At 35.4% G+C, this 27,755-nt stretch overlaps 1 long non-coding RNA gene across 1 annotated transcript in view; it reads left to right on the forward strand.

The window, feature by feature from the left end:
* LOC121500311 overlaps window positions 1-27,755 on the forward strand; it is a 211,313-nt gene that overhangs the window by 137,808 nt on the left and 45,750 nt on the right. The window contains exons 2-4 of the long non-coding RNA XR_005990362.1: window positions 20,645-20,732; window positions 25,195-25,317; window positions 26,213-26,306. This is a non-coding gene — a long non-coding RNA (uncharacterized LOC121500311). The remainder of the gene's footprint in view (window positions 1-20,644; window positions 20,733-25,194; window positions 25,318-26,212; window positions 26,307-27,755) is intronic.

The following is a 27,755-nucleotide window of genomic DNA, read 5'->3' on the forward strand; positions in this document are numbered from 1 at the left end:
TTAAATTAAATCTGGCTGAATGGTTTAAGGTCTGTCATAGAGTCCAGAACACTGGCCACATTAAAAGATGGGTAACTGATAATGTATAGCCAGGAGAGCTCCCTTCAAAACCACCGATTCTGGAATTTGTCTTGCTTGCGGAAGAGTAAGAATATTACTCTTTTCCACTTTTTCCTAAACCTCAGGCTTTCCTATTTGGTATTTTCATTAATGCAGTGAACAGTTAATGCAGGTAGTAGTGTAAATACCTCAGACTATAGTCTTATCTGTCTCCCAAACAGGCTTGGTGACATAGGATTGAGAATTTGAAAACGGAAAGTCATGCCCTGTTGTGTCCATATTAGCTGTGTGATTCCTGGCAAGTGGCTAAGTTCTCTGGGTTTCAATTACTTCTTCCATTAAAATAAGAAGAATAATAGCCCCTGTCTTCTTAACCTCTAGGATTGCTCAGCAAGCTAAAAAAGATAATAAATCTGAAAACTATGAAGTAATTTAAAGAGCTAGTGTTTTCCTTAACACCAATAATGACACACTGCTAATAAGCCAGCTTCTGAATTTGAAGAGTTTTAGTGAACAGTACTTAGATTATGAAACCTCAGCTAGGCAGGCTCAGGAAGAAATGTAAGAGAAACCTTTTGGACCATTTGCCAGAAGGGATATGTTAGTTTTTCTAGACACTGTTTTGAGCTGAAAGTGGCTTTGGGAATACGTTAACAATATTTGAAAGCAGTTGTTGATGGTGTGTAGTTTGCTAATGATCTTGTCTGTCTTCCATGTCTCTTTAAGATTTTCACAGAGAATGAAAGGGCACTAAACCATCACTGAAAAACCTGCTTATAATGTCTTAGTGACATCCAATCCCAGGTGCAGGTCAGGAAAGGTGGTTGCTTTGTTTATGTTGGCTATAGGAAGCCAAAGGCCTTTATTTGTGCAACCATCCCAAGAGCAACTTAAGTCCACACATTGCCTTGTTTCTTCTTCTCAAAGTCTCTGGTTGTGGAGTCAGCTCATCTTCAACCACCTACTTATCAAGGCCCACCTCAATGGCCAATGCCTCATGAGGCCTTCCTTGGTTTCCTTTAGGTGAGAGTGATCTCTGTTTTCTTCTAAATTTCTTAATGTTTACCCTGTTCTGCTTTATAGAACTTAGCACTTTCCGCATTGAATTTCACATTCTTCTGGGCACATTTCATTTCTATCACTAGACTGATACCTTATGTGAGGGTAGGTTGTGTTTCTGATTCATCTTTTTTATGTTCCAGAATGCCAAACTCGCTACCTGGCACAGAAACATTTCTTAGAAAATGATCAATGAACCAGTGGGTATAGACTCACAACAAATAGGAAAAATAGAAGAATAGATGGAATCTAACTTACAAAGCTTGTTTTGAAAAAACCCTAAAAGTTAGCTTTTTGAGATCTTTAACTTCATTTCCCATAGAGAATATTATAAATGGTGAACAGATGTTCATATCAGTCTTTTCTCCTTTGGCTAAGAAAGTTCCAGTTCTGGCATCCATTTCCCCATCCTCTTACCACCATAGTCTTTCTTCTTGAATTCCATTTTCAACTATTTCTTCAAAAGCTGTAGAAATTGGCTTAATCCTCCAGACATGATCTATTGGCCTTCGATTCTGAGGTAAAGTAGTGTGTGTGGGCCTCGACCTCATTTCTCCTCTTTGGCTTTCCCCAGGCTGACCCTCCCATACCTTACTGGATTCAAAGGTCCTTCCATGAGATCACTTGGCCTTGCCCTAATGTTCCATAACAATCTAAATTAAAATAGCCTCAGCCTCAGTTAAGGAAACTTCACACTTGTTTTAGTCCTGATCCTTTATTTTTCTTCAGTTAATGTATTAAGTATCAGTAACCTAAAAGCTACCATGTATTGAACAGTGGTATACCAGGCACTGTGCTAAGATCTTTGTATACTCTGTTTCATTCAATTTTCACTACAAATCTTGAAGTAGATGTTATTAGGATTCCTATTTTACAGAAGAAGGAACTAAAACTTAGAGAGCCAAGAAGTTGTTTTAGCTCACTTGGCTAGTTAGTGGTTTTAGCCAGTGTTCAAACCTAGACTTGTTTGCTTCCATGATCATGTTTTTAATCATCATGCTAGTTTATAGCAGGTAGGCAATTTTCTTGTAAATGTGGGGAGAGATGGGACAAGAGATTGAATAGAGGTCATGCATTTGAGTCTTACAGGACTGGATTGGAATCTGAGTTCCTTGGTTTCCTACCACTGAGATCCTGGACAACTGATTTAACCTCAATGAACCTGTTTCCCATAAAAATTAAGGAAGATAATATTTGAAAAGTCTAGGTCATTGGTTAGTGAAACTATTCAGCGAATAATTTATTTTTCATCTCTCAATCTTTTCCTCTTGCCCTTCTGTGTACTTGAAGTATGGTGACCATAATGCCTATTTCCTGGTGTCATTTCCTTTCACTTTTAAATAGGTCTCCATTTGGACACAATGGATTATGTGGGTATGCCTTGGATGATGGTGGTATTTTCCTTGCCTTCTTTCTCTGGATCCAATGGTACCTTTCTAATGGCAAATATGATTATACCTCTCCTCTGATTAATACTTCATACCTCATTTCCCTACATATAAATCCTGTGCCTTCATAGTGATGCATGAGGCCTTCATGATCTGAACTTGCTGCCTTTGTATTTTCTTCTCATACTCCCCCAGCCTTTTATTCTTCGTGCTGTTCATAGCAACTGCCTGCATTTTCTTGAAACATCTATTCTATTGCTCCTGTGCTTTGCAAATGCCTTTCTGTGCCTGGAATATTTTTCATCCCTGTCATTGATATGTATCATTCCTTTTGTTTTTCTATCATCAGGACCCTTTCTAAGTGTAGGGAATCCTCTACTTGGAGATATGTTGTTGACCAGACTGTTTTAATGCATAAGGAGTAAAATATAGGAGGATTTGTACTTCATTACAAATCCCTTTATAGATATGACTATGTCTTAGCTATAGGCAGTTGGCAATAGCAATGAAATTACATCCCAAGCCTTTATAGTGATTGAGTCTCCAGAGAGCCAGGTTATTTTTGGCTCTTTGTCCCATCTTAAGTGGAGTTTGTGACATGAGAAGGCAGAAACAGGGGTTACCTCTTATTTTTTTGACCGAGACAACAACAGGAGCTTCAAGACCAGTGGACCAAGTCCAAATTCTCTCTATTTCTATTTTATTAGTTGTGCAATCATGTAGAAGCTTCATAACTTTACATCTGTTTCTTCATCTGTAAAATGGGGATAATAATAGTCCCTACTTCAAACAGTGATTAGAGGGATTAAAGATATGTGCAATATGACTGAAACAATCCCTGGAACATAATATATACTCAAAATGTTGGGTCTAATTACTATTGTTGTTGATAATAGTAATAATAATAGCAATAACAGTAAACTATCATCTATAGAATGAGCCTTTGTTTCTTGCATCTAAAAAATTGGGACCAATGCATTTCCCTCTGACTACGTGAATTTGGACTTATGTTTGATGTCTAAGTTGAGACATTTTTCCTCTCAGAGATTTTTTATGAAACTGCTGCCACAATAGACACCATAGTTATAGGTTCACATTTTGTTGTTAATGTTGTTACTAGTAGCACTTATCACAATTTAAATACCTGGTCTTTGATGTTTTCCCCAAATAGACTGTGAACTACTGGCCATTTCCTCTACCTTGTATCCCTGGAGTATTGCTTAGCCAGTACATTGACACTTTGTAGGTGTTTAGCAAACATCTACTGGATGAATGAGCAAATACCATGCCACCCTCTGAGATACTACAATGGGACAGTCAGCCATGTGGGGGATGAGTGGGGGAGGTGAGGAACAGTTGATTTCTATTCATATGCTCCAGCTCTTCCTGTGGGTTCTCTCTCTGTGACCCCATGTGAGATTTTTGTAATCAATGTTCATATTTGCATTGATGATCCTAAAATGTCCTTGACAATCTCAAGAGAGTTGTAATCAGTATATTTCATTGCTGCAGTGCTCCTGCCTCCCAGGTTTGGCTTAGGAGATGGAACTCACCCAGAGATTTGGTCCCAATCAGTGCCATTGTGCTTCCCTTCAAGAGTATCTTATAAATTCAGGAAGATGCAAAGCAGTTCTCCAGATTGGGGAATGAAATGTGTCATAAAAAGCAACTAGGTGATTCTGGTTGCCCTTCTCTGAGTCAATGACCTGAGGTAACACCATGCTATCTTCAACCAAATAGAATGATTTACTGTTCTTCTATTTAGGGATGAACATCTACATCTTACTGCCTTTATATATGCTATTATTTCTGTTTCCTACAGCTTTTCACTGTTTGGAGTACAAAATCTTAGCATGGTATTTCAAAGCTCTTCACAAACTGAGCCCCATTTACCTTTCCAGCTTTATCTCTTACCACACCCCATCAGATCTTCTAACCTTCATACAATTAATAATTTATTAATTCCTTTCATATCTTTAACAATAATTTATAGGTTATAATGTGGACATTGTGGTAACCCTCATGGCATTGCAATCTAGTAGTAGACATAGCATTTAACAAATAATAGACAATAGAAATAAAAGTTTAATTATAATAAGAGCCATGAAGTTTAATCATAACAGGGTGCTAAGCATGACAGGAGACTGTATCACATAGGGTCTGACCATGGAGAGTTTATATAAGTTAAAACACCTTCAGAAAGCCCTTTAGAAGTTTGTTGAATCTAGGCATTGTTCTGTGTCATTGCTGTGTCAACACTGCTTAGCATCAGACCCAGGACAGAGTAGGCATGCAAAAATGTTAAATATATGTATGAATGAAAAAATTGACATTGATATAGAATAAATTAATTGGCACACTGTCTCATAACCAATTTCTACTCTTCATTCTTAGGTAACAGTTGACAAAAGTGCATGCACACATACTCTTACACACATTAGTCTGGGAGCAAATATTAATGTAATTATATATTAATTAGTACTTTACTATTTACAATGCTTTTCTATCCAATATCTCATTGAATGGCACATAAACTTATAATGTGGGGAGACAAAATTCTTATCCTTATTTATAGAAACTGAGTTTATGAGAAAGTTGCCTAAAGTAATACAATTATTCGGTGAGAAACAAATACAGTAGTTTGGTCTTCTGGCCCATTCTTTTTTTTTTTTTTTTTTTTTTTTTTGGCCCATTCTTTTTTATTTACAAGGAATTAAAAGTGGTATGACTTCAATAATATAGGAATAAGTAATGCAAAAACACTTTATGGAATAAAATATTAAATAACATCTTTTGAAGAAATAGAAACTTTGTCAATCCAGTGCAGAATCACAGGGTCGGATTTGGGAGAAAGACCCCCAGAAAGGTGAATCTGGCAGCTAGAGCCTCTTGTCATCCAGAAACATCTGGCGGTTCAGATGGAGGCAGCTGAGAGATTGGGGTATGACGTCCAAGGCCCATTGTGGATGGGGAGCTCCTGTAAATCACTCATGCTTTGAATAGGGAACCCAAAGGCCTCCAATCAAGGTGGGATGGAGAACCAAAAATAGTCTGGGTCTCCAGAGACTCAATCACTAAATGCCTGAGGTGGAGTTTCATTGCTAGTGCCCCTAGCCACTGCCAGAGGCAAAAAATCTAAATGCTCCTTGGAGCAGGAAACATCACCTAGGCTCCAATTACTTCCATAATTAATTTTTTTCACATAAGCTATTCAGAAGTCAATAAAAAAATAACCTGAAGGGAATCATTCTGGGATATGTTAAATTTCATCTCTCAAATATCATTTTCTCTGTGGAGCTGGGTTTTATACTAGGACCATTAAAGGACTTTAAGGAGGATACTGAAATATTTGCCTGTGCTTTTAGAGAAGGAACTCTGGAAGCTATAGGAAAATTGGTTTAGTGTTCAATTTGAATTATCTTAACCAGCTTCCTCTTAACCCATTGGCTAGGTTAACCAACTTGCAAGATTAAATGCTGCTCTTCTTCCTCTCTACAAAATTTTATGATTGATATCTACAGAATGCTTCTGGCCAGCTGGCAGTATTCTAGTATTCCATGTACTTCTGATCTGATCAGGGAGTTCTATGTTTTCAAAGAGTCACTTGTGTTAGTTACCAAATAATTTATAACCAATTAGAGTTGTTACTATATGTGAATAATTTGAGTAAATATCAGATAAGCTAAGAACATATTACTAGGAAAAGACAGGTTTGTTTCAATAAAGTATACTGAACCCTTTAGGGAAAAAAGAAAAAGAAGTTCTATTCCAAAGGGGAATTACCATCAAATAAGGTGTGAAGAAAATAATTATGACTGGGAAAAATTGCACAATTTGGGGAGGATTCTGTATTTAAATTATTTTTCAAATATTTTAAAGTTTTTATTTAACTGGAAATCATATGTAATGGATCCTTGCTCTCATAGAAATTACATTCTAAAAAGAAAAGAAATTACATTCTAGCTCCCATTGTAATTCTGATATGTAAAATATTTGCATATAGAAAGGATTTATTATGCATCTAATGCTACTACTATTGATCAATAACATAGAGACAAGTGAAATTCTTCTATATTAATAATAAGACATATAATAAGATGACCTTGTTATATCATATAATTGTATTTATCATAATAATAACACTATGTTATGCTATATTTTTCATATATATGTATTATTAGGATAATGCCATAGTACTCTATTATGATATTAATTAATAATGGCAAAACAATAAGTAAAATATTCAGTTTTTCAGTCATTGTATATATGAACATCCTGTATCCTTAATTATTAGCCCAAGGCTTTTCACAGAGGAAGTACTCAAGGTTATAATGAATGAATAAATCAATATGCAAACTTCCAGAATCACAGTCATTTTTCTCAGGTATCACTCAAATTTGTCAATATCAGTTGAAGAATGTGAATGCCACAAATCAACATAATAGTTGTAGGTGTTCATTTATCAGCAATGGCCCTATTTTCTCACAGAATTGACTCTTATGGAATTTGTCATCCTATAAACCTATAAATCTATTTTCACACAAAATGCTCTTATTCTAGCTCATTCCTCATTCTGGACCTGTGAAATTGACTTTTATAACCTCAGTATAAAAGTCTGTATTGATTAACTTATTCATTTACTAGCTCTGCAAACATTTGTAGAGTACCTACTATGGGCAAGATATTGGCCTAAATATCTCAATCAATTGTCACTTGATACATTTTGACCTATTCATTACATTGTTTATTTTGGGCCCTTCTTAGAGCTAAGACTTTAGCTATTTTTACCAACTGCTTGTCGCTTGCAAATTTTATAAGCATGTGATTAAGTAATTAGTCAAGTCCTTAAGGGAATGTGTTGAACAGAATCAGACCAAATAAAGAAGACAGCAGAAATCATTGGACTATTCCTTTTCAGTTGTCAAATTCCTATTCTCGTTCAGCTGGGGATGGATATGAAACAAATATCACAAGGCAGAATTTCAAATAACCTATATGGTTTAGGAATGGTGTGGTACTCCTTGGTAGTGTTTGAGGCTACCTAAGAAAATAGAGAAGGAAGTTTGATTCCAAAGGGAAAAGGACAATGCCCAAAGGGCATCTAAAAGAGAAGCAGCTGGAAATATAACCAATGTGGGGAGAAGAAACCAGGAGAAGTCATAGGTTTATAGGGATAAAATTCAATAAGAAAACAGTAGGTGGCCATGACAGATTTTTTTTTTTTAGACTATCTTATGCAAGTGTGCATTTTTCATGGGAATGGAGCTGAATGGAGATAGGCTGTCCTCAATCTACAAATAATCCCTCTTTTATATTGTCAAATCTGATTGGGTCTAAATTCTAAACCAGTTAGTGGAAAAGGATATTAATTACTTGCAAAAGTAGGGTTCCCTGACCCTCAAACCAAGGAAGAACCAACCAGCCATCATATCAATACTCTTCCAGTGATCACCTGGAGATGTAGAGAGGACTAGCACTTCCTGGCCAAAGGGTTAAAGGGATTTTCTGATGCTCTCTGCTATCATTTGGACCAGAATTCCCTTATTCCCAGGTCCTGGTCTTTTTTCTAGGATTTCTTCAATATCAGGAGTTTCTCTGGCCTAACAGGAGGATGCACAGCTCTTATTACCATAAGCCTAGGATATGGGGACAAGTTGCAAGTGGGGAGGGTTTTAGACTACATTACTTCAGCAAGTTTTTGTTAACCATTGACTACATTCTAGGCACTCTTCTAAATGTTTGGAGTACATCAATGAGAAAATAGACAAAAAAAAAAAAAACAAAACAAAACAAAAAACAACTGCTGTTTTCATGAAACTATTGTTCCAACAGAGAGAAATAGATAACAAACACTAAAACCAATCAACAAGCATATTAGGTAGTTTCTTAGAAAGTCCTAATTACTATGGAAAAAAGCAAATTAGAAGTGTAGGAGAGATGAGAGTTTCATGGGGTGGATAGACAGATTGTTGTATTAAGTAGGGGCCTCAGTGAGGAGGTGAGACTTGAGTAAAATCTTGACAGGGGAGAAACTGAATTAGGTGGATATTGAAGTAAGAACACCAGGGAGAAGGAATAGAGTAAAGGTTCTGAGGTGAGAATGAGTCTGGCATCTCTGATTAACAGCAAGGAGCAGAATTGGTGATGGGAGAGCAGTAGGAGAACACAAAATTAATGTTGGACTAGGTTGCAGTGGGCTTAATAGGTGTTGAAAGACTTTGGCTTTTACCCTGAGTGAAATGGCTATCAGGGTTTTTTGAACATTGGAATGAAATGATCTGACTGAAGTTTTAAAATGATCACTTGTACCAAGAACGTACTACAGGGGAGTGAGACTAAGTTCATGAAGACCTACTAGAAAGTTGTAGTAAGAGTTCAGGGGAAAATAGAATAAGATAAAAATAGAGAGGGAGGCAAAACATAAGAGACTCTTAACTGTAGGAGACAAACTGAGGGCTGCTGGAGGGGAGGTGGATGGGGGATGGGATAATTGGGTGATGGGCACTAAGGAGGGCACTTGATGTAATGAGTACCGGGTGTTATATGCAACTAATGAATCACTAAATTCTATCACTGAAACTAGTAATAAACTATATTTAACTAAATTGAATTTAAATAAATTTTATTTTATTTTTTAATAATAAATTTATTTTTTATTGGTGTTCAATTTGCCAACATACAGAATAACACCCAGTGCTCATCCCATCAAGTGCCCTCCTCAGTGCCTGTCACACATTGACCCCCAACCCCCGCTCTCCTCCCCTTCCATTACCCCTAGTTCGTTTCCCAGAGTTAGGAGTCTTCTTGTTCTGTCTCCCTTTCTGATATTTCCTACCCATTTCTTCTCCCTTCCCTTCTATTCCCTTTCACTATTATTTATATTCCCCAAATTAATGAGACCATATAATGTCCTTCTCGAATTGACTTATTTCACTCAGCATAATACCCTCCAGTTCCATCCACGTTGAAGCAAATGGTGGGTATTTGTCATTTCTAATGGCTGAGGAATATTCCAGTGTATACATAGACCACATCTTTATCCATTCATCTTTTGATGGACACCGAGGCTTCTTCCACAGTTTGGCTATGTTCCTCAAAGAGTTAAAAATAGACCTGCCCTACAACCCAGCAATTGCACTGCTGGGGATTTACCCCAAAGATGCAGATGCAATGAAACGCTGGGACACGTGCACCCTGATGTTTATAGCAGCAACGTCCACAATAGCCAAACTATGGAAGGAGCCTCGGTGTCCATTGAAAGATAAATAAATTTTTTAAAAAAGAGTTCAGGGAGAAATTTTTGGTGCTTTGGCCTGGGATGATAGCAGTTATAAGAACTATCCAGATTCAAAGTGTATTTTGATAATAGATCTAACAGGACTTCCTGGCAGATTGGGTGCTGCATGAGAGAAAGAGATGTGCTAAGGATGAATCCAAGGTATTTGGTCTCAGCAACTGAAAGGAGTAATTTGCTGGAAGCTGAGATGGGAAACTGTGGATGGGGCAAGTTTCAGAGTTCAGTTTGGGACATATTAATTTTGAGATGTCTACTAGACATCCAAATGGACATGTTGAGTAAATAGTTGGATGTCTGAGACTTCGAGAGAGAGGTCTAGGTTAGAGATAATTTGAGATGTCAGAATATTTGTGGCATTTCAAACCATGAGACTGCATGAGTTCCCTAGGGGAGCAAGTGCAGATAAAGAAGACAATGAAGGGCTGGTTCCTGGGCCACTCCAATATTAAGACAAGGACAAAGAGTGCCAAATAGGCTGTTGTCCAGGACACCAACAAGGGCTCTAGGAGCATGTGGAGTGCTGCTGATAGGCCAAGAAGGATGGAAACTTTAGCACTATGGAGATGATTGGTGACCTTATTACCACTGTGTTTGTTTTGTTAGGAGAGCTGGCTTTCTGTTTAATCCTGCAGCAATCTTGTGTTGAGAGGGAAGAGAATGTATCTTCCTTGCCTCTTTGCTGTACTTCTGCGTGGGATTTCTGGAAGGACTCATAACTGTGGGAATCTTCTACCTTCTTCACTCTGTGCTTCCGAAATTGCACAGTTCTCAAAGATAATATTTCTTTGATTATTGACATTTGACCTAGAACGGCACTAAATTAGCAAACCTCAGTTTGAATGTGGTCGCTGGTTCAGCTAGTTTCATTCCACATTTTTGTTATTTTAAAAAACTGTTCTCCCTCGGGACTCCTAGGTGGTTGAGCATCTGCCTTTGGCTAAGGACTTGATCCCGGGGTTCTGGGATCGAGTCCCCACATCAGGCTCCCTGCATGGAGTCTGCTTCTCCCTCTGCCTATGTCTCTGCCTCCTGTGTCTCATGAATAAATAAATAAAATCTTAAAAAAAAAAAGGTTAAAAAAAAAACCCTCTTTCCCCTCATCCTTGTCTCTCTTCATGTCCAGGGACATAAGGTCCAATGACCTAGTGGCTATGGCATCCAGGAGTTAACAACAATAATTATAGTTGCTCTACCAACTGTTGTTCAATATTATAGCTAATTCTAACGGCCTCATCTTGTCATCAGTGAGGGTATTATGAGAGATTTTGTTATGTGGTTTTAGACTTTGTTACTGACACTTCTGTGACATTTTGTGACTTGTCAGAGATCATGTTAAATGTTACATTAACTTTATGGTATTGTCCTGAGATTTTTCTTCGTAGAATCCCTTCCCAGTGAAGTCAAGGTGGCTCCATATGATCTCCTTGCTTTACCAAGAAATCTGTTTAGGACTATCTTTCTTGCCAGGGATAAAGTCATACTTAAAGTCTTAATTTCTTGGAATTTTCTTATTTACTCTCTTAAAATTATACCAAGTTTAGCCTGTTTTTGATACTCTGGCACATTTCCAGTCCTCCATGATTTTCTCATGCAAGTATGAACTTGAAAAAAATTTTTTGCACAGCTTTTCATTAACACTTTCTGGAATTCAGAGTTGGCAAAAGATGTCATTTTTGAGAAAAAAAATAGGGACTTTTCTCATAGGAAAGAAGCCTGGGATGGTTTTCTGACATATGTTACTATATTTATAAAATAAACTGTTTTTAGAGATCAGTTTATAAATTTGACATAAGGTTTAGTATTTCCATTCTATTTTATTAAACTTTTAATTTTTTATGAAAATAACACAGGAAGCCACATGATTTTAAGTCATGGTCTAGCTGTAAAAATACACAGTAAGTTTTTTTCTATACATTGTGTGACTTAGTGGGAAGATTGTGGTTTTGGATCAAAAATTTGAAATTAAATTCTGATTCTGTTACTGACAAATTTTGTAACTTTGGAGATCACATTGATTCTTGTAAATTTCCTTTCATCATCTACCAAATAGAGATAATTATACATATCCAATGGGTTGTTACCTTTTATAATTCATATACCACCTGCTGTATGCTAGCTGTATGCTAGGCATTCTGCTGGGCACTGAGGATACAAAGATAAAAAGATATAATCCATGCCCTAGAAGATCATTGTCACAGAAACAGATGTGTAAATACGCTAATAAAATATAATAGATCCTCTCTGTAATGGAGAAATTCTACTGGAAAAATATCACTTAGTGTACATGACAGATTTGGAGGGTTAAATCTGGATTCTCATATTTAAACGTTTTTAAGTATATTACGAATTGAAAACTACAAAATCTCATCAAGGCTTAGCTACCAGGTGGGCATGTAAAGTAGAACTTAAATATAAGTTTTGGGTTACACTAGAATCTTAGAACCTCTTTTAAGTTATGAAGTCACTGATGAAGCAAAATCTCTAGTCTTTATGAGACTTTGTACAAGATGAAAAGACAATATAAAAGGTTGTGTAGTATATTATAATATTTGGCCTAATAGGTTAGATTTCTTTAAGCCATGGAAATTTTAGAATTAAGTGAAGAAATCAAATGGATATCAAGATCAGGAATAGATACTCTAAAAAAAAAATGGAATGTATATTCTAAAAGCAAAATGTCAACATTTAACTCTATATTTCTCCTTACTAATTGTATATTTAGAATTTACTTAAATTCTCTGTATCTCCTCCGTTTCCTTATCTGTAGAAAGAAGAGAGTGATAGCATTGATGTGAGGACAGAGAATAGTGCCTGGAACATAAGGTGTTTGTTATTACAGTAATATTAGTTACTAGCAATAGTATTGAAAATCAATAATACTAATTATGAACTTATTTTTTTAAATTTTATTTATTTATTTGAGAGAGAGCGAGCACACAGCAGGGGAGATGGGCAGAGGGAGAGGGAGAAGCAGGCTCCTACTGAGCAGGGAGTGTGATGCATGGCTTGATCCCAGGACTCTGAGATCATTACCTGGGCTGAAGGCAGATGCATAACTTACTGTGCCACCCAGGTGCCCATGAACTAATTTTTTTTAAGGTTATGTATTTGAGGGAGAGAGAGAGAGAGAGGGAGAGAGAGAGAGAGATAGCATGCACACAAGTAGGGGAGGGGCAGAGGGTGAGGGAGAGAGAATCCCAAGCAGACTCCCTTCTGAGCGCAGAGCTGAGTGTGGTACTCTGTCCCACGATCCATAAGATCATGACCTGAGACAAAAGCAAGGGTCCAACACTTTACCAACTGAGCCACCTGGGCACCCCTTTTTTTAATTAAGGGATTTGTACTCAAGTTCCAAGCAGTATAACAGATAAAGGAAAGCATAGTAAGATCACAAAAACTGGAAATTAAACTGCCACTATTTGCAGATGGTGAGATCACTTACATTGAAAATTCAAAAACATTTATAGACAAAATACTGGAAAAAATAAAAAAGACTTCAATATAATCAATATAAAAAAATACTTCATGAAACTAGACCACTTTCTCTCTCCATTGCACCTATATATTCCAAAGTAAATATCATCCCCTATTGTGTTATTAAATATCTATGAGACCTTAAGCAAGTAATTTCAACTCTCTGGGCTTGGCATTTTATGTGTATCAGTTTATCTCTGTAAACTAATATCATTTTACTCAGTCTCTGCTCTGGTCCTTTCTGGCTCTAAGATATAATGGAACATCAGATTTTCTGTCTTACCTCCCCTTGCCAGTGGGACCTATTGAAAAATATGCTCTAATATTTGCTAAGTGTGATGCATTATTTTATGATAATTTTGATATACTACTTGCCTCCACTGAGTTTATAAATTGGTAACAACAGAAATACTAATGATACCCATCATTGTCTTAGCTCATCAATATTAACAAAGTGCTTTCATTCATATGATGAAATATTTCATGAGTATATAACAAGTACATAAATAATGTACCATACAGAAAATATTAAGCTCAATAAAAGAGGTAGAAACTGAATAGTATTTGGGAGAACTTTAGTTAATATCGGCTGATTGGCTACACATTTCTTTTTTTGCTTTAAAAAAATTATAGTAAAGAATTAAATAAAAAACAATTCCACCAGGATAACAATTTATTCAGTTTATTAGGTTTCCTCAGAACCTAGAAGCGTGCCTGGTACTGGATGGGCACTTAACTGATATTTGTAGGAATTACTGAATGAATTACACTCAGAACTGTGGAGAGGTCATCAGCAGATAGAATATTTCAACAAACTGATGAAACACAACACAGATAGAAAAGTCCATTTCCAGTTATATGGCAGATCAGATAAACTAACCCTCTTGCAAAAAAAAAAAAAATCTAAAAGTTCTAGATTTTATGTGAGTCTTTCAAAATAAACTAATTTGCAAGGAAGAAAGGAGGCCTAAAGCAATGTGAAAATAGGGAACCCAGAAAGATAAACATAGCAGTGCATACTGCTTTTGCTCTGAAGGTATTTGATGAACACTGAAGGCCTTAATTTGCATTGAAAGGCACCATGAGCAAGAGATCAAGCCTCTGGCCTAGGAACTTTAATACAATTCATCCTCCTTCCTTTTCTTATAACTGAAGATTCCTCTCAGTGTATCCTTTGGTTAAGTCCTAATGCCCTAACCTCAACAGACAGCAGGGAAAAGTGTTTTAGCCTTGTGTTTATTGGAGAGGAAAACAACCTATCCTAAGATTTTACTACAAAATAATTGTCATTAAAATTTGTAGCCAAAATTGACACTGGATAGTTTGTTAAAAAATGTCAATTTGAGAGTTAAGAGTTCTAGATTTATAGTATCCAAAATTCCTGGCAGAGACAATTATAACTAACTACTCTGCAGAAATCCTCAAACTAAAACTCAATGAATACTTAAAGGTAAAAAAATATAGATTAGGAGTTAAGAATTATAAAACACAGAAGAAAATGTACACCATGGGTAAGAGCCAGCGGAAACTACAGATGAAAGAATTATATTCAATCCCCCAAATTTCAGATATTGAAATTATCAGTCAGAATATAAACTAAATATGGGGTAACTGGGTAGTTCAGTTGGTAAGCATCCAACTCTTGGTTTCAGCTCAGGTCGTGATCTCAGAATCTTGAAATCAAGCACTGCATCAGGTTTTGTACTCAGGGTGGGTCTGCTTGAAATTCTCTCTCCCTCTCCTTTTGTTTCTCCCCCTGCTTGCTTTCTCTCTCTCAAATAATAAATAAATAAATCTTTTAAAAACTTCAAAAAAAAAAAGGAATATAAAATAAATGTACACACAACTTTTATATAAGTCTATATAACAAATCACTTCAAAGTTCAATGATAAAAATAAAAATTAATTTCTTGCTAGGGATTTCTAGGTGGAGATATGACTGCTTTGTTTTTGTGGAATGATCATGATGGGCCTGGCTGACTTCAAGATGAAGGTTGGCTTCAGGTATACTCCATGTGTTTCTAATTATGGGACTCAGGCAAAAGGTGCAGTAGCCATCTGGGATATGCTTTTCTTATGGTGGATTATAATAGTGCAAGAGACCAAAATAAGTAATGAAAGAACATTTAAAGTCATGCTCAAGGATGGTCATGTCTGTTTGTCTTCTATTGGGTAGACAAGTCACAATCAAGTCCAACATCAATGGTATAATGAAGAATAATTCTCCCACTGGTTTGGAGAGGGAAGAGTGAATGTTTGATGAAAAATAGCCTAATTTGCTAAAATAAGCATGATCAGTATGCTTAAATAAAAGAAGGTTTTGAAAATATTAATAATGAGCAGATTATAAAGATGACCAAGTAAAATTGAAAAAGAATCCAATAAATGCATAGAAATGAAGAATATAATATGTTGTCTGTTGGTTGGTTTTTGAGTATAATTGACACACAATATTACATTACTTTCAGGTATACAACTTAGTGTACATGGTGTACATGTTATGCTATGTTCACCCTTAGCATAGCTACCATCTGTCTCATTATGTCACTATTACAATATCATTGGCTATATTCCTTATGCTCTGCTTTTTATTCCTGTGACTTTTTCATTCCTAATTGAAGGCCTTTATCTATCTCTCCTTTACGCATTTTTCCCAGCCCCACAACACCCACCTCTCTGGCAAGTTTGTTCTCTGTATTTATAGTCCTGATTCTGCTTTTTTGTTTGTTTATTCACTTTTTCAGATTCCATATCTGAGTGGAATCATATATAGTATTTGTCTTTCCAGTATGACTTATTTCAAAAAAGAGCGTAAATCGCATAAATAGCAAATTAGCATAAAAAACCCTCTAGATCCATCCACATTGTCTCTAATGGCACAATCTCATCCTTTTTATGGCTGTGTAATATTTCATTGTATACATATACCACATTTTCCTTATCTATTCATCTATTGATGGGCATTTAGGTTGCTTCCATGTCTTGTATACCCTAAATAATACCGCAATAAACATAGGGGTACATATATCTTTCTGACTAGTGCTTTCATTTTTTCTAGGTACATACTCAATAGTAGAATTATTGGATCATATGGCATTTCTATTTTTAATTTTTTTGAGGGACCTCCATACTCTTTTCTACAATAGCTATACCAATTTATATCCCCACCAACAGTGCATTAAGTTCCTTTTTTTCTATACACTCATCAACACTTGCTTCTTCTTGATTTTAGCCATTCTGATAGGCATGAGGTGATATCTCATTGTGGTTTTGATTTACATTTCCCTGATTATTAGTGATGTTGAACATCCTTTCATGTGTCCATTAGCCATCTGAATGTCTTTTTTGGAAAAATGTTTATTCCAGTCAGTTCATTTTTTAATTGGATTTTCTTTTTTTTGGCGTTGAGTTGTACAAGTTCTTTATATATATTGGCTATTAGCCCCTGTTGGATATGTCATTTGCAAATATCTTCTCCCATTCATAGGCTGTATTTTGGCTTCTCAATGGTTTCCTTTGCTATGCAAAAGCTTTTTATTTTGATGTAGTCCCAATAGTTTATTTTTGCTTTTTTATCCTACTCTAGGAGACATATCTAGAAAAATATTGCTATGGCCAATGTCAGAGAAATTACTGAATGTGCTCTATTTTAGGATTTTTATGGTTTCAGGTCTTACATTTAGGTATTTAATTCATCTTAGTTTACTTTTTGTGTATGGTGTTAGAAAGTGATCCAGTTTCATTCTTTTACATGTGGCTGTCTAATTTTCCCAGCACCATTTACTGAAAAGACTGTCTTTCCTCTATTGTATATTCTTGACTTCTCTGGCATAGATTAATTAATCATATAAGTGTGGGTTTATTTCTGGGGTCTCTATCCTGTTCTATTGATCTATGTGTGCCAGTCCTATACTGTTCTGATTACTATGGATTTGTAGTATTATCTTGAAATCTGGAATTACAATACCTCCAGTTTTGTTCTTCTTTCTCAGGATTGTTTTGGCTATTTGGTGTCTTCTGTGGTTCCATACAAATTTTAGTATCATTTGTTCTAATGAACATTTATGAACAATTATGAAAAATACTATTGGTATTTTGGTAGGTATTGCATTGAATCTATAGATTGCTTTGGGTAATATGGACATTTTGACAATAGTGATTCTTCCATCCATGGGCATGGAATAACTTTCTGTTTGTGTCATTTTTGACTTCTTTCATAGTTTTCCAAGTACAGATCTTTCACCTCTTTGGCTGAGTTTATTCCTAGGTATTTTATTCTTTTTAGTGTAGTTGTAAATGGTATTGTTTTTAAATTTCTTTTCTATGACTTTCTTGTTAGTGTATAGAAACATTATTGATTTCTGGGTATTAATTTTTTGTCTTGCCTCTTTATTGAACTGTTTATTACTTCTAATGATTTTTTTTTTGGTGGAATCGTTAGGATTTGCTATCTATAGAATGATGTCATCTGTGAATAGTGACAATTTAACTTTTTTTTTTTTTTTTTTTACCGGTATGGATGCCTCATTTCTTTTACTTGTCTGATTGCTGTGGCTAGGACTTCTAGTACTATGTTGAATGAAAGTGCTGAGATTAAACATCCTTGTCTTATTCTTGACCTTAGAGGGAAACTTCAGTTTTCACCATTGAAGGTGATGTTAGCTGTGGGTTTTTCATATATTGCCTTTATTCTGTTGAGGTATGTTCTCTCTAATCAGTTTTGTAGAAGTTTTTATCATGAGTGGATGTCGAATCTTGTCAAATCTTTTTCTGCATCTTGAGATGATCAAATACTTTTATCTTTTGTTTTGTTGATGCATTTTATGATGTTGACGGATTTGTGTATATTGAACCATCCTTGCGTCCCAGGAATAAGTCCCACCTGATCATGGTGAATGATCTTTTTAATGTGTTGCTGTATGTGGTTTGATACATGGAGTTTTTGAGGGTTGAGGGTTTTTGCATCTATATTCATCAGGGATATTGACTTTTTCTTTCTTTCTTTCTTTCTTTCTTTCTTTCTTTCTTTCTTTCTTTCTTTCTTTTTGTAGGGGTTTTGTATCAGGGTACCAGGTTTTGATATCAGTAGAATTCTGGCCTCATAGAATATATTTGGGAGCTTTGCTTTCTATTCTATTTTTTGGAATAACTTAAGGAGAATAGATATTACCTCTTCCTATATAAGTGTCTGGTAGGATTCACTTGTGAATCCATCTGGTCTGGGACTTATTTTTTGGTAAATTTTTTTTATTACCAATTCAATTTTGTTACTTGTAGTTGGTCTATTCCAATTTTCTATTTCTTCCTGGTTAATTTTTGGAAATTGTACATGTCTAGGAATTTATCCATTTCTTTCTAGGTTGTCCAGTTTGTTGACATACAGTTTTTCATAGTATTCTCTTATATTCTTTGTATTTCTGAGATACCAGTCGTTACTTTTCTTCTCGTTTCTGATTTTAATTATTTGGATCCTTTCTCTTTTTTCCTGATGAGTCTCAATTTTGTTTATCTTTTCAAAGAACTAGCTCTTGGTTTCACTGATTTTTTTCTTTTGTCTCTACATTATTTAGCTTTTTTCTGATCTTCATTATTTCCTTTCTTCTACTCACCTTGGGCTTTTTCATTCTTTTTCTAGTTCCTTTAGGGATGAGGTTAGACAGTTTCAGTTTTTCTTGTTTCTTGAGATAGCCCTGTATTGTCCTATACTTCCCTCTTAAAACTGTGTTTGCTATGTCCCAGAGATTTTGACCATTATGTTTTCATTTTCATTTGTCTCCACGTATTTTTTTTTATTTTTTATTTGATTGCTTCATTGACTTAGTGTTTTTTTATTATCAGGTATAGTCTCCATGAGTTTGTATTTTTTCCAGGTTTTTTTTCCCTCATGATTAATTTCTGGCTTCAAACTCTTGTGTTTGGAAAAGGTGCATGATCTGATTTCAATCTTCGTAAATTTACTGAAACTTGTTTAATGGCCTAATGTGATCTATCCTGGAGAATGTTCCATGTGCACTTGAAAAGAATGTATATGGTTGGAATGTTCTGTAATTATCTGTTATGTCCATCTGGTCCACTTTGTCATCCAGACATTGTTTCCTTATTGATTTTCTGTCTGCATGATCTATCCATTGATGCAAATGGAGTGTCAAAGTCCCCTACTATCATTGTATTGCCATCAATTTCTCTCTTTATGTCTGTTAATATTTGCTTTATGTATTAGGTTGTCCAGTATTGGGTGCATATTTACCACTGTTATATCCTTTTATTGGATTGATCCCTTTATCATTATGTAATGCCCTTCTTTGTCTCTTGTTACAGTCTTTGTTTTAAAGGTTATTTTGTCTGATATAAGTATTGCTACCTTACCTTTTTCTTCACTTCCATTTGCATGGTGAGTGTTTTTCCATTCTTTTACCTTCAGTCTGTATGTGTCTTTAGGTCTGAAGTGAGTCTCTTATAGGCAGCATATGGATGAATTATTTTTTGCTTTTTGTTTTTTTAAAGATTTTGATTTTTTAAAGATTTATTTATTCATGAGAGACGCACACAGGGAGAGAGAGAGACAGAGACAGGGTTATAAGTGGACGGAGAAGCAGGCTCCCTGAAGAGAGCCCAATGTGGGATTTGATCCTGAATCCCAGGATCACACTCTGAGCTGAAGGCAGACACTCAACCACTGAGCCACCCAGGTGTCCCCTCCACCAACTTTTTTTTTTTAAATAGATTAAAGGTTTTTAGTCCATACTGCCACTTAGGTTTTTGATTCAAGATTTAGTCCCCTTGCATTTAAAGCAATTATTGATAAGTATGTACTTTTTTTTGCCATTTTAAAAATTTATTTTCTGGTTGTTTCTGTAGTTCTTCTTTTTGCCTTTCTTCTCTTTCTTCATGATTGTTGAATATCATAGTGTTTTGTTTGGCTTTCTTTCTCTTTATTTTTTGTGTATTTATTATAGGTTTTTGGGGTTTGTAGTTAACATAAGATTTATATATATCATTCTAAATAAATAGCAGTCCATATTAATTTGATGGTCATTTAAGTTCAAAAACATTCTTAAAAAAATAAAAAATAGAAAAAGAAAAAAGTGTTTTTCTTTTCCCCATTTTACTCCATATTTTTTACTGCCTTCTCCATATTTTATGTATAATATTTTACATCTTTTATTTTATATTTTTCTTATGTCTAATTATGGCCATGTCTTTTTCACTTAAAAAAAAAAAAGTCCCTTTAACACTTCTTGTAAGGCTGGGTTAGTGGTAATAAACTCCTTTGTTTGTCTGGGAAACTCTTTATCTCTCTGTCAAATCTAAATGATAGCCTTGCCAGGTAGAGTATTCTTGACTGTAGTTTTTTTTTTCTTTTCAGCACTTTGAACATATCATGCCACTTGCTTCTGGCCCACAAAGTTTCTGCTGAAACATCAACAGATAGTCTTACAGGTTTTCCGTTGCAGGTAACTGTTTATTTCTCTTGTTGCTTTTAGGATTCTTTCTTTATCTTTAACCTTTGATATTTTAATTATTATGTACTGCGCATGATGTGGACCTCTGTGGGTTCATCTTAGTTGGAACTTTCTGGGCTTCTTGGGCTGAGATGTCTATTTTCCTTCTTATTTCCTTACCTAGGTTATGGAAGTTTTTAGTTGTCATTTCTTCAAATAGATTTTCTACACCTTTCTCTTTCTCTTTGGAGACTCCCATAATGTGAATGTTTGTTCACTTGATGTTATCTAAGGGATCTCTTAATATATCCTCATTTTTAAAAATCTTTTTCCTTTTTTGCTGTTCAGCTTGGGTGTTTTCCATTATCCTGTCTTCCAGATTGATGATCCATTCTGCTTCTGCTAATCTACTGTTGACTCCCTCTAGTGTATTTTTTAATTTCAGTTATTGTATTTCTCTCTTATTAGTTCTCTTCAACATTTTCTATCTCTTTATTGAAGGTCTCACTGAGTTCTTCCATTCTTTTCTCTAACCCAGTGAGTATCTTTACAATCATTACTTCAAATTCTTTATCAGGTGCATTGCTTATCTCTGTTTAATGTTTTTTACCGGGGCTTTTTTTCCTTGTTCTTTCTTTTAGAGCATATTTCTCTTCCTCCCCATTTTGCTTTATTTTATGTGTTTCTATGGGTTAGATGAAATTGCCACTACTAAAGTTGAAGGAGTGGTCTTGTATATAGTGACCCCTTGTGTAGATTGTATATGCTTGGTGACTCTGTATACTGGCTGGCTGGAACTTTGGCTGTATATGTTAGTTACTCTTTTAAACCATGGCTTTTTACAGGGAGAATACATTTAAAAATACATTTTAATAAGAGAAAAAAGAAAATAATAAGAGAAGAAAAAAAAAAACAAAAGAAAAGGAAAAAGAAGAGAAAAAGAGAATAAGAAGGAAAAGAAAAAAAAAAAGACAAAATTTAAAAAGTAATAAATAAAATAAATCAGTAAAAATGTAAAAGAAAAATGCAGTTTATTTTCTGTCTCAGCACCACAGAGCAGCTGTAGACTCACTGGAGTAGGAAGCCTTTCAAAATGACTGGACTTTCCTGCCATGGTGTCCAGACCCTGCTCTGGTCCAGGCTTCCAAGGTAGGGTAGAAGTGTAAACCATGTAGTTCTATAGTTCCTCTGACCTGTAGAGCTTTCCCACAGGTCCTCTGCCATTTGGTCTATTTTATATGCTATTGTTGTTTCTTTTATATGCTCGTCACTATATGCTAGTTGCATATGCTAGTTTATATGCTAGCTGCTCTTTTAAACCACAGGTATTTTTCCTGTGTCCAAGGACAGAGAAATCTGTTTTTGGCCTTAGTTTTATCCCTCCCAAATGCTGATAATAGCATACTGTGTCTCTGTTTCTCTTGTTGCTCTCTGACTGTTCTCTCTGTCTTTGTTCGGTAGTTGTTCAGTCAGTCCTCAGTTCTTCAAACGGAATTGTTCTGTAAATAGATATAATTTGGTGTGTTCTATGGATGAGGTGAATTTAGAGTCTTCCTACATAGGCATCTTGAACCTGATTTGAAAAATGTAATATTTGAGATAATGACTCAGTAGAACTTTTACAACAAATGAGACATAGCTGAGCAGAGAGTTAACATCTCTGATATATATCTGAGCAGATATATAACATTAGATTATATATCTGAAGCATTAAGAGGCAAAGAAATTTTTAAAAATGTGAGTAGGGAAAGAAAATATATGGATAGAGTGAGGAGATCTAACAAACATGTTATCAGAGAAAGAGAGAGAATAAGAAGGGGAAATATTTGAAGAAATTATGGCTAAGAATTTTCCAGAACTTAAAAATGACAAAACTCCTTAAATTCAGGAAACCTAATTTATTTCAAATAAGATAAATAAAAAATCTACACCTAGACACATGATGGTGAAACTGGAGTGAAATTTATATCACAGCAAAGTTGCTAAGCATTAAAGACTGAGACAATAGCATTAAAATAGCTTGAGAATAAAAGACAGATCACCTACAAAGCGATACCAATTAGTCTGTCATCTGACTTCTGAACAGCAACATTGGAAACTAGATGTGGAATAATATCTTCATATGCCATTGGAAAATACTTGTCAACTCAGAATTATATAACCAATGAAGCTAACTTTCAATAATAAAAATGAAGTAAAGTTATTTTCAAACAAAATTTGAGGTTACTAACAGATTCTTATTATGAAAAATTCCAAATTATGAACTTCAAGGAGACAGAAGTTATCTCGTATCAAAGTTTAAGATGTAATGTGCAATGATAAATAATAAAATAGATAGCCAAGTTAATAAATATTGATTTGTAAAACAAGAATATTTTAGTGTGGTTAAAATAAAATAATGCAAGATGAAAAAACACGGCAACAATATCATGTGCAAATAAGAAAGAGCATAAAGTAGGACTTGGGTAAATTAAGTATGTATGTTAAATATGATATATAGTAGAACAAAAAATGAGAAGAGTGATTACTCTAAAAATAGATTTTAAAAAAGAAAAAGAAACATAAAAAAAAATCCAGGTCAAAGACAAAGTACACAGTAATGTTGTAGGAATAAATTCAGATAATTCATCATTATGGTAAATGTAAATGAACTATACTCTGAAAGGCAAAGTTTATGAGGATAGCTACATTAACAAACTCAAGATAAAAACTCAAGAGCTATATCTAAGACATACAGACATGAAGGAATGAAAGTTAAGGGATAGAAAAAGATAAATCAACAGATATAGAACTAGGTCTCCAATATTCCTGTTTCATTAATGACATTTGACAAAACCACTTGCTTCAAGTTACACTGGGCACTAGATTCAAATGTGCTCTCTTTATTTATATGTGCATCTAGCCAACTATTTCTTAATGTGACTAATAACTCCATCCCTAATTAGTTGGGATTACCTTCTGTGATATAGTGCCATGGGCTATGTTGATAAAATAATACACTAATGTGGCCTTATCCCTATAAAGACCTCAGTTCAAATGCTTCATGGGAAAGGCTCCTGTTAGCATCATTTTGGCGAATGGTCTCCAACCCTTGAGATGGAATTCATATTTTCACAAAGGCCTTACTTCAGGGGGTATAATGTTGTACGTTCATGGAGATTGTTTAGGAAAAGATGTTAAGAATGGGGCACTTAGGAGGTTCTGGAATTATCCAGTAGCAGCAGTTGGTTTTTTGCCTTTGTGTGAAGCAGTCTATGATTGGGCATATTTTTTTTTTTAATTTTCAGCCCCTGATATTCCTAATCCAGTTAAGTGGAAGTCAGTGTGCTTCGCTTTGCATCATTACTGAGCCAATCTACTAACTGCCCATTGCCTCTGTGTATATGAGGAAGTGGAATACATTGGACTGAGGAATGGTTACTGGGCATTTAGCTCAACTCATTTAATACATTGAGGGACTCATTTCTACACGTCTGTCTTATACAGCATATGATTCAGGTTAATGCCTCAACAAAATGAGAAATTCTTGGTGCCAGAGACCTTGTAGGTTTGTTATGAATAGGTGAAAAAATTTTAATGTTAAATTTACAAACTTTAGGTTTCTACTGACACTTTGCTGCTTCTGTTTTGACTGTCACGTCACATTTCCTATTAGAGTTTTAAATAATTTCTCCAATTCTCTTTCCTTTAATTAATTTCACACATGCCCACCATGTTAATTTCCCATAGCAAAGTTCTGAATATGTAATCTTTGCTCAGAAATCTTCCATTATTGTTTGGTGCTTAAAGAAAATAGTCAAACTACTTATTCCAGTCACAGACCCTTTGTCAACTGATTAGTCACTCTTTCCAAAACAGTTTTTTTTTTTTTACCACTATTCCTCTTTTTCATTCTTAATTCTGTCAAAGTTAATATTTGTTCTTTGTATACATTCTATGTTTCCTGCTTATTTGCCATTATTCATGTTGTGCTTTCTCCCTATGGTGCTCTTTCTCTCTTTTCCATAACAATTATTTTTGGTGTCCTAGTAAAAACTGGGAAAAATAATCTTCAGGTATTATTATGCATAAGTAGAGAATAACTGAATATTATAGTCAAAATTATCATGGTCAGAGTGGATAAAAATGAGCTAAGTGGTCTCCTTAGAGAATTCCTCATTAACCAGTTTGTTCACTCCTAGATGTGTAGGATATTGCCTTAAACTCTAGCTGTGTGTGTTGGTGTTTATGTGTGTGTGTGTGTGTGTGTAAGAGAGGAAAGAAGTATTTTGTGTACATATGTGTGCACTTGCAGACATTTCACCAAGACTGAGCATCTTTCCTCTAGAGGATCTGATTTTAATGGGTTATACAAAATATAAGTCAGGATATTTGTATTTTTTTTTTTTGCCCCAGCCAATCAAGAGGTTTCACCTAAACTTCTAGAAAGGAAGGTGAAATAAAGTCTCATCTATGCCTTTTTGTATGTACACAGGACATTTGTTGACTACTGTAGACAGCATGGAAAAGTTCAACATCGTAGAATCTAAAGACCTGTGTGGACCTGGCCAAGCTGACCAAGTCCAGAGAAAATGTCCCTTGAAGTAGGTATATTTTGGTAAGTAAGTGATCTCATATCAATCAGATCTCTTTGTCTAAACTACTCTATTTTTATTGTTGCTTTAATCCTAGTAAAAAGAGACATAAGCCAATGATAAATACTGATCCACACATTGTGCGATTTCAGAAGGTTTGGGTGATATAGGCGATCCATTGAGGATGTGGACTAGTGTGACTTCTGTATTGTTTCCCATGGATTCTTATATTTGGTTTTTCAAAAATGCCTTATAGGCCATGTGAGAGGCAAGGAGGACGCTGATATGGATTGAACTGTAACCCTCCAAAATTCATGTCAAAGCTCTGACTTCCAATGTTACTGTATTTAGAGATAGGGCCAGGAAGGAAGTAATTAAGGTTAAATAAGGTCATAAAGATGGGCTCTAATTCTCTAGGACTGGGTCCTTATAGAAAGAAGAAGAGGTACCAGGAGCATACTGGCACAAAGGAGAGTCCATGTGAAGATGCTGTGAGAATGTAATCATATGGAAGTGAAGGAGAGAATCTAACCACAGACTAACCCTGCTGACACTCTCATCTTGGGCCAGAATTAAAAGAAAATAATTTTCTGTTATTTAAGCTACCCAGTCTATGATATTCTACTGTGGCAGCCCTAGCAGATGAATACAGAGGCCAAGTAAGCAAATTTGGTCTCTGTATCACCATTTAAACTGGATTTACTATACTCCTACTTTTTACATATTAGAATTTTATGTAAGAATTCTTTCTTTTTAAAAATAAATGTCTTACTGTTAAAAATTTAGTCAGGTAAATATATTATGTACCAATTTATTCATGTATTTATAATGGAAGCATTTCTTCCTACTGGTCCCATATTGTGTCTCTAATCAGAATGCTTCCATTGGGCTCCTTTTCTTGTCTTTCTGGACACACAGATGGCCACACCATTGAAATATAAGTTACTCTGATGACAGAAGGAAGATACCACTCATCTTTATGATTTCATCTTGCCTATGCTATGGACTGAATGTATGTATCCCTTCCAAATTCATATGTTGAAATTTGAACTTCCAATGAGATGGAGGTGGGAACTTTGGGAAGTAATTGGGTTTAGATGAGGTCAGAATGGTAAAGTCTTCCTGATGGTATTAGTATCCTTATAGGAAAAGATCAGAAAGCTAGTATCTTGTCAGCCACATGAAACCATAGCAAGAAGACTGATAACCAGGAACTGGGCTCTCACCAAGAATGGGGACCTCGCCAGGAACCGAATCAGCTGGCACTTTGGAGTTGGACTTCTAGACTTCAGAGCTATGAACAATAACTTTCTGTTATTTAAGCCACATAGTCTGTGATATTCTGTTACAGCAGCTTGAGCTGACCAACATACCCCGACTCCCTCACCCCATTCTGTAATTATGTATGGATATGTACTTAGAAGTATTAGATGTGGGGATCCCTGGGTAGCGCAGCGGTTTGGCGCCTACCTTTGGCCCAGGGCACGATCCTGGAGACCCGGGATCGAATCCCACATCAGGCTCCCAGTGCATGGAGCCTGCTTCTCCCTCTGCCTGTGTCTCTGCCTCTCTCTCTCTCTCTATGACTATCATAAATAAATAAAAATTAAAAAAAAAAGAAGTATTAGATGTGTAAGTAAATTTCACACCAACCCATTCAAAAGTGGCCTCTTGAGCCTCCTTGACAACATATAAACCTATGCTATAAATCCTTTAGTAACAGAAAGCATACTAGAGTGCAGGTTTTAAAGATCCTTAAAGATTTCTATGAAGAGTTTACTTTTATTTCATAAGTAGTTTTAACCATTTTTATCTCCATACAAATTCCTGTGTCTTCTTCTATTGCTTAGGTTATTCGTTTAGAGATTTTTTTTTCTTTTTATTTTTTATTATTTATTTATGATAGTCATACAGAGAGAGAGAGAGAGAGGCAGAGACATAGGCAGAGGGAGAAGCAGGCTCCATGCACCGGGAGCCCGATGTGGGATTTGATCCCGGGTCTCCAGGATCGCGCCCTGGGCCAAAGGCAGGCTCCAAACCGCTGCGCCACCCAGGGATCCCCTCGTTTAGAGATTTTACAAAGGGAATATTTACCTGGTACTGACCCAAGTGATAAATTAGAATTAACTACCTATGACTGGTTACTATTCCTACTCATTCCCCACTCCAGGCATAGCTCATTTTATTATGCTTCACAGATATGTATGGGTTTTTGTTTTTTGTTTTTTGTTTTTTACAAGTTGAAGGTTTGTGGCAACCTTGCCTAGGGCAAGTCTGTCGGCACTGGTTTTCCAACGGCATTTGCTCACTTCACATGTCTGTGTCATATTTGGGTAATTCTTGAAATATTTAATAGTTTTTTTTATTACTATTATAATTGTTATGGTGTGCTGTAATTCGTAATCATGACTCATAAAAGCTCAGAAGAAAAAAAAATAAAAGCTCAGAAGATGGTTAACAT

This window comes from Vulpes lagopus, chromosome 10, assembly GCF_018345385.1.
Source record: "Vulpes lagopus strain Blue_001 chromosome 10, ASM1834538v1, whole genome shotgun sequence".
Classification (NCBI taxonomy): Eukaryota; Metazoa; Chordata; class Mammalia; order Carnivora; family Canidae; genus Vulpes; species Vulpes lagopus.